Source organism: Sinocyclocheilus grahami, unplaced genomic scaffold, assembly GCF_001515645.1.
Source record: "Sinocyclocheilus grahami isolate Dianchi unplaced genomic scaffold, SAMN03320097.WGS_v1.1 scaffold1156.1, whole genome shotgun sequence".
In the NCBI taxonomy this organism is placed as follows: domain Eukaryota; kingdom Metazoa; phylum Chordata; class Actinopteri; order Cypriniformes; family Cyprinidae; genus Sinocyclocheilus; species Sinocyclocheilus grahami.
In genome coordinates this window covers 134,510-141,768 of record NW_015506335.1, presented here as the reverse complement: position 1 = coordinate 141,768, position 7,259 = coordinate 134,510, and the positions used below count along the sequence as shown (strand labels likewise).

The 7,259-nt window shown below is 34.9% G+C and overlaps 1 pseudogene; it reads left to right on the top strand.

Moving 5' to 3' along the window:
* The first annotated feature begins 478 nt into the window (after positions 1-478).
* The window catches only part of LOC107567400 (UPF0489 protein C5orf22 homolog), a 19,781-nt pseudogene continuing 13,000 nt past the window's right edge, over positions 479-7,259 (top strand).

Sequence of the window (7,259 nt, the reverse complement as noted above, 5' to 3'; positions counted from 1 at the left end):
CTTTGAAAGATTCTGAAGGATTCTGTATTCTACTATTATAATGTAAATATAATACAGCTCATCACAATATTGGGGAAAAAATACACCGTCTTTTATAAAGATTTAATGTAGCACTTGGAATGAACTGAAGATAATAGCTGACACTAGCTAAAATTTCGGATTTACTAGGCTACAATATGAGTATTAACCCCACGATATTCCTTACCCGTAATACTTTATTTCTTTCTTCTCAGATGTTTGCAATCTTATCGGTGACCACATTAATAAAAAAAGAAAACTTTATGTGAAAATACTTTTACATTACCTGTCTTATGTAATGAATCCAAAACTTGTTCAAGTCATGCTTGTTTCCACCCAGTTGAAAAACGAGGACGCACAGTGCACCACTTATAGCGGTATATCATAACCTAAATAAAGCATTCAAATGCTGCTGTAGTTTTAAGGCAAGATAAGAATTATTAGCCACTCATAAAAAACAATGAAGACGCCCCCTCAGAAACGCGTGTATCCTAAACTGCCCATGTGGATTGTGGAGGACCATCATGAGGTAAGTTAGATAATGTAGAATGTGATTTCAGTCCTTGCTAATGTAAGGCTTTTAAAGGGGTCCTAGGATGCTACATGCACTTTTACAAGTTGTTTGAACTGAAATGTGTGTTGGCAGTGTGTGTGCACAACCACCCTATAATGATAAAAATCCACCCAGTGTTTTTTTTTTATCTCGTTAAATGTTTTCCCCTTTCTCAAATCGAGTCAATCTCAGATGCCTGTCTGTGTGATATCACACATACAGGCCCCTCCCATGATAGTTTGACTGACAGTAGCATTTCAGCCAGTGTTGCCAACTTAGCGACTTTGTCACTAGATTTATCGACTTTTCAGACCCCCCGGCGACTTTTTCCCAAAAAAGTGACTAGCGACAAATCTAGCGACTTCTTAGGCAAACCTTAGCGAGTCTCTGTGGTCGCTGGTACTGACGCAACGGCACAAGATCAGCGCGCACACGCCTCTCTTGCTGCGTCTGCTCTGTACAGCGAGCGGCTGAGAGGAGCAGTGCCTTCAGTTAAAATAGATATTATGTTGCTTCTCTAATTTTACATGCAAATATAGCCTAAATCACAGCACATGAATTGTCTTTGTCTTGTCTTTTCTTATGTGCGTTTCATTTCATCAGACGATGGCTCAAATATAAAAAGCAGGATTTTTGTGCAGATTAAGGTCTTGGAAGGGAGAGCTGGTTATGTAGTCTTAAAGGGCCGCATTTCAGTCACTATTTCATATTTATTCTGTTGTCTGACAACAGAAACAATAATATATATAAATGAAAACAGTTTTATTGAGAATTTGGCGGCATTAAAATACAGTATGTGAGCACCGAGAGACAAACCAATGTAAAAGGCAACAGACGCGCTGAGGTTATGAATATGCTAATTAGTGTATGACATCATCTGGCAACATTTAGCTACTTTTCAAACTGGCTTTAGCTACTTTCTATTGAAAGAAATTGGCAACACTGATTTCAGCACAGACTACAACCGCCCTGAGTGAGCTGTCATCAGTCCGCCATTGTTTCGCCGCTGGAGCAGATGTAGACAAGAATGACTCCTAAGCGATTGAGGTGCTCTGTTGTTGGATGTAATAATGAACATAGCAGTCATCATTTACTCCCGACATCTGAGCCGCTGAACTCAAAGTGGATTGCATTTGTTTCTGAAGGGAATGCGCCCCCGATCTGCATAAATGCATCTATGTTCGCGCGAATCATTCATGATCCAGCTTCATCTACAGAAGAAGTGAGTATAATGTTTTGTAATGAATCGCCTTACCTAATAATGTGCTAATTAGCAAGTTTCACAATGAATGCGACTAAAGAAAACAGTCTCTCTGAGAGCAGCTAGGAAGAGAGGGGCAGGGTCAGCAGAGCTCATTAACATTTAAAGTGAAATGCTACAAAAACGGCTTGATCTCAAAAGAGCTGTTTTGACAGGGTAAAAAAGGTGTTTTTTTATACTACCATTGAGAAATTTTAACCAAACTATGTTACAGACTTTTCATTAAGACCCTAAAGAATCATATCAACTTGTGGAAAATGGGAATCCTATGACCCCGTTAAATCTGATGTTCCGTCAGACTTAAAGGGGTCATAGGATACCTATTGATGCAGAAAATAACTGCATCAACAGTAACGTTAGTTCCAATAAAAGCAACGTAGTCAGTGGTTTTGAATGATAAATCAGCCCCTAAACATGTAAAATAAAAAAGAGTTACCAAAATGTCATTTCCACCTGCATTAGGCTGTAAAACACATATATCGTGCCATTGGCTCGAAACATATTCCAATGAAGGGCATTAAAATGGTCTATTTGAACTCCCATCCTGATCTCCTCATCCCTGTGAACATGTCTGCTGATACGGTGTACGACAAAGAGACTCTGTTCAGGTGAGTTTATAAGGGTTTTTCATCAACTTTGGACACGATTAGCCTATAGGATTTTTTTTTTGGACACGATTTTTTTCGTGTAAAATTTACTTTTTTATTATTATAATAATAAATATTAATAATAACATATTATTATTATTGTTAATAATATTATACATGTAGCGTCTCGACCAATCTGACACACTAATTTTTATTTGATTTAACAAATCAATTATTCATTAGATTTACAAATCGTCACAGTCCCCTCACTCAATAAACTGGATGCCAGGATTTCTGCTGAACACCATCCCCCCTTGGTCACCATGACCTGTCTTGGAAACTTTTAAGTTCCTAATTAATTAATTTATTTGTTTTTATTTTTCCCATGTCAGATACCTTTCATGTACAGATTTTATAGTTTTACCCTTGTCCCAGGCCCAGACTCTCAAAAATATGAAAAAACATTATAAAAATGTTATTGTATTATTGTAAAACTGTGATAATCTAAATGATAAGTTAAATAAACAATTTCATTATTTTAGTGAAGATTATGTGTTGTGTTGTTTATTATGTCATAAAATAAAATATTAAATTATTTTTTATAATATATTATAATTTTTTTACATTTTTTGTTGTGCATCATTTTCAATCAAATCAAATCAAATTGTCCAAAAATGTCTAAAAAAGTCAAAGTATTATTTAATTGTTTTCATGAGACATAACATGCTAGCCATGCAATTAGCCTCAGCAGAAGTCATCCGTTTAATTCCAAAAATGTTTAAAATGTCAATTGCACAACAAAATGCTATCAGACACAACACATTATTTGAAATGTGGTGGAAATGTTAATGCGTGTTTGAAATTACAAAGCAGCGTTATTGAGATTGTGTTAGCTTATATTTTACTACACTGCTATCTTTGATATATGTTTATAGATTTTATTCATATTTTGATTTAGTTTTATTTTTTTTCCATTTTCATTTAAATTTTTTAAGTTTTGTGTTAGTAATTTTTATAATTTTTTCAAATGTCTATATAATATTTATACATTTTATTTCTGTTTTAGTTTTCTGATATTTTAATACATCAAGTTAATTAAGAAATTAGAAATTCAGCAACTAGCTGAAATAAGTTTAAAAGAGTTTTGTATATTTAGTTAACATGTATTTTATTTTGAATAATGACTATTTATTTAGTTATTGAATTTTAAATATTAAATTAAAAAAAATTGACAAATTAGCACAGTACAGAAAGTATGACTTGTTGAAGTCTACGTGGCTGTTGTCAAAGAACTGTTAAAAAATGCCTGTACAAAAGAGTAACATGCATGAATACTCCTATGACTATTAATATCAGAGGAACTTTAAAAAGACAGCTCATGCTGTTGAAAATAAAGCTATTCACACCATTAGTTGCAACAGTGAATATAAGGGTTGACATGTTATTGTTTGCTCTTGCAGTGAGCTGAGCACTGAGATTTGGATTATGCCAATGGTCTATGCTGGACACGTTTCCCACGTAGCCTGGCTGCATCCGTACTGGGCTCAGCAGATCAAAGAAGGGGAGCATTCTATGTGTGTGGGGAAAGATTCATCCACAACCACCATCCGGTCAGGTGCAGCATATCAGCGTGTAACCATGAGATGGCAGCAGACATTCATTTACTATTAATAAGGATGAGACCTCCACCCTGTCAAGAGACATTGTACTGTTAGAATCATGTAAAAACATTCAGAAGAAATCTCTTTCTCTTTGTAGGGTCACAAGCAGAGACGATTACATTTTGAGTGACGCTCTTTACGTTCCACTGGATCAGCTGGAAAACCCAAAAGAATTACATTTAAATGTCATCCGTGTGGATCCTGTTGACAGTTCGCAGAAAAGGACACATGCAAATGGACAAAGTGGTGCTAAAATACCTAAATCAACTGTAGAGGACAGTGATGTGCCGTTAAGCCAGACCGTGCACTTTCTCTCCTCAACCGCTTGACAGCAGCACTGCATCAGGAAACGGCAGTCACACAGTCATGAAGGCTGATGAAGGGTCAACAAACAACATCACAGAACGACTTTTAGCAGTTATAGAGCAAACTGACCCTTTCATACTTGACATTGACTTGGATTTTTTCTCCTGTAAGAACCCTTTCAAGGAGATGTACACGCAGGTGGAGTGAGTCTAGCAGATCCACCATTATAGCCCTTTTTGTTTCTTAAATGATAGCAAATACTTCTCCATAGTGTACTTTCTCACATCTACATAGTGCTGATATAGAAAAAGCTTTGTAGACTAATGAAAGAGATTCCACCGCTTAAATAGAATCAGTTTTTTCAGAGCTCATATGGAATCAATATTGTTTTATATGTATTTATATCTATATACATTCTATTTGCCACCGTTGTTGTCTTACAGGAAGAGTATGCTCTCCTGCAAGAGTTATACAGCTTTAGCAGGCCACTGCAGGATTCAGATGAGGTAACAAAGATTCCTAATAAAATGTATCATAACTAATCATGAGATATTCATTCATCACAGCAACAGGCACTTTGGATGTTTCTAAACACCTTCAGGGGGTGAAGCCAAATCTAATCTTACAAGAAGCTAAAGCTTTTTAACAATGGCATCAACTATGCTCTCCAAGTTAATGGTTAAACCAACTGATGTGTGGTAAAGAGTGTGTATGTATTAGCTGTTGCAACAGCTTTTATCAGAATCAGTCAGAACTGTTTTATCATTCATGCTTGACCTCAAATTAATCTTTGACATCTTCTCATTTGAATGCTGATGCATGCAGACAGAAGTCGGCGACTACTAGTGGAAATGTTTTGCATTCTTCTACTTAAAAACTATTTTAATTGCAAATTATAGTGTTAGTCTGACAATGCGAATGAAAAGTTCAATTCAGAGATGAACTTAAATTACCTAGAGTTGTCACAATCACAAACGTACACTACCATTCAAAAGTTTGGGGTTGACAATATTTTTTCAATGTTTTTGAAAGACGCCTCTCTTGCTCACCAAGGCTGCATTTTTGTGATCAAAATTACAGTAAATTAATAAAAAAAAAGATTTTTGATTAAAAATGTATTAATAATATAGTAATATCATGAGATATTATTACAATTTAAAACAACTGTTTTCCATTTGAAACGGTTTTCTATTTAAAATATCTATATATTAAAAAAAATTAAGTAATTCAGTGATGGCAAAGTTGAATTTTCAGCAGTCATTACAATACACTACCATTCAAAAGTTTGGGGTTGACAATATTTTTTCAATGTTTTTGAAAGACGCCTCTCTTGCTCACCAAGGCTGCATTTTTGTGATCAAAATTACAGTAAATTAATTAAAAAAAAGATTTTTGATTAAAAATGTATTAATAATATAGTAATATCATGAGATATTATTACAATTTAAAACAACTGTTTTCCATTTGAAACGGTTTTCTATTTAAAATATCTATATATTAAAAAAAATTAAGTAATTCAGTGATGGCAAAGTTGAATTTTCAGCAGTCATTACACTATTCTTCAGTGTCACATGATCCGTCAGAAATCCTTCTAATATGCTGATTTGCTGCTCAAGAAACATTTAACATATAAAAAATCTTTCATAACATTATAAATATATTTGCAGTCATTTTCATTTAATTAAATGTGTCCTTCCTGAGGCAGGAAAAAAAAAACGTTATGACCCCAAACATTCGAATAGTAAAGTATTTACTTTTGATTAGTCACATAAAAATAGTGTAGAAAGACATTTCTTTCGTATGTATGTTTTAAATTTTGTAAAATCGAAAACCTTGTTAATTCCCAGGTTTAAATGAGATCCTATGTATATTCAATGTGATCTCAGGCTTTTTAACCTCAGTGTATTTTGTTGAATACAGGACACACAAGAAGGCACATTTCCCATGGTGTCTTTACAGTTCCATGTGTTGGTTTTCAGGAGGAGCTCTTAGATTGTGCAGAGAGACGCACTCACCAGCTTGAAGACCTGGAGGCTGCATTTGCTGAACTGGTAGAGGATGACGGCCAGGAAACTGTTGAACGTTTAGCAGCAAACCCAAGGTATGCATTACTGCTGTCATTGAGACGGTAGAGCCACAGGCTCTGCTTTTTGTTTATAGCTCCATTTCAGTGCACCATTGGGCTTGATTGATTGCTGTATATGGTCAGTATGCATTTGATCAAGCAGATGATAGCCTCATGCATTGATTTTTTTCCCCCTCTCTTTCTTTGTAGAATGAAATCTCTTGTCAGACTTGTACACAGCCTTAAGAATCGAACTCAGACACCGGACTATGAAATGGTAAAGTTGTGTATATGTGTGTGTGTGTGTGTTTATCCTTTGGGTATTTTAATCATGTTTGAAGTATCTGTCATCCCAGATATCCCAAATAGTTTTTATGCTTTCATAGTCTACAATGATGTATGTAGAAAAATAATATCAGCAAGTTTCAAATCATCTTATTTTACCTTCATATTCTTGTAATAAACTCCTCTAACATAATGAAAAACCAGTTGGCGGAAGAGACTGAAGCTTTAATCTTCTATTTTACTGTGGAGTTCACTTTTCAGAAATGTGGCTCATATCCATGCTAGTCACATTGTTTCTGCTTGGGGGTCAATTTGAAATTGAACAGTGTTGAAAAATACAAAATAAGCTTCTGTCAGGGGTGTATAGCTGAACTCATGTTAGCAAATGTATTTATTCATGTTTAATATCTCTGTGGCATCTCAGACCAAACAGTAGTTTTGAAACCCCTAAACATCCTTGTCAATTTAAATGACAATCAAAATTGACGTGTGTGCGTGTGTGTGTGTGTGTGTGTGTGTGTGT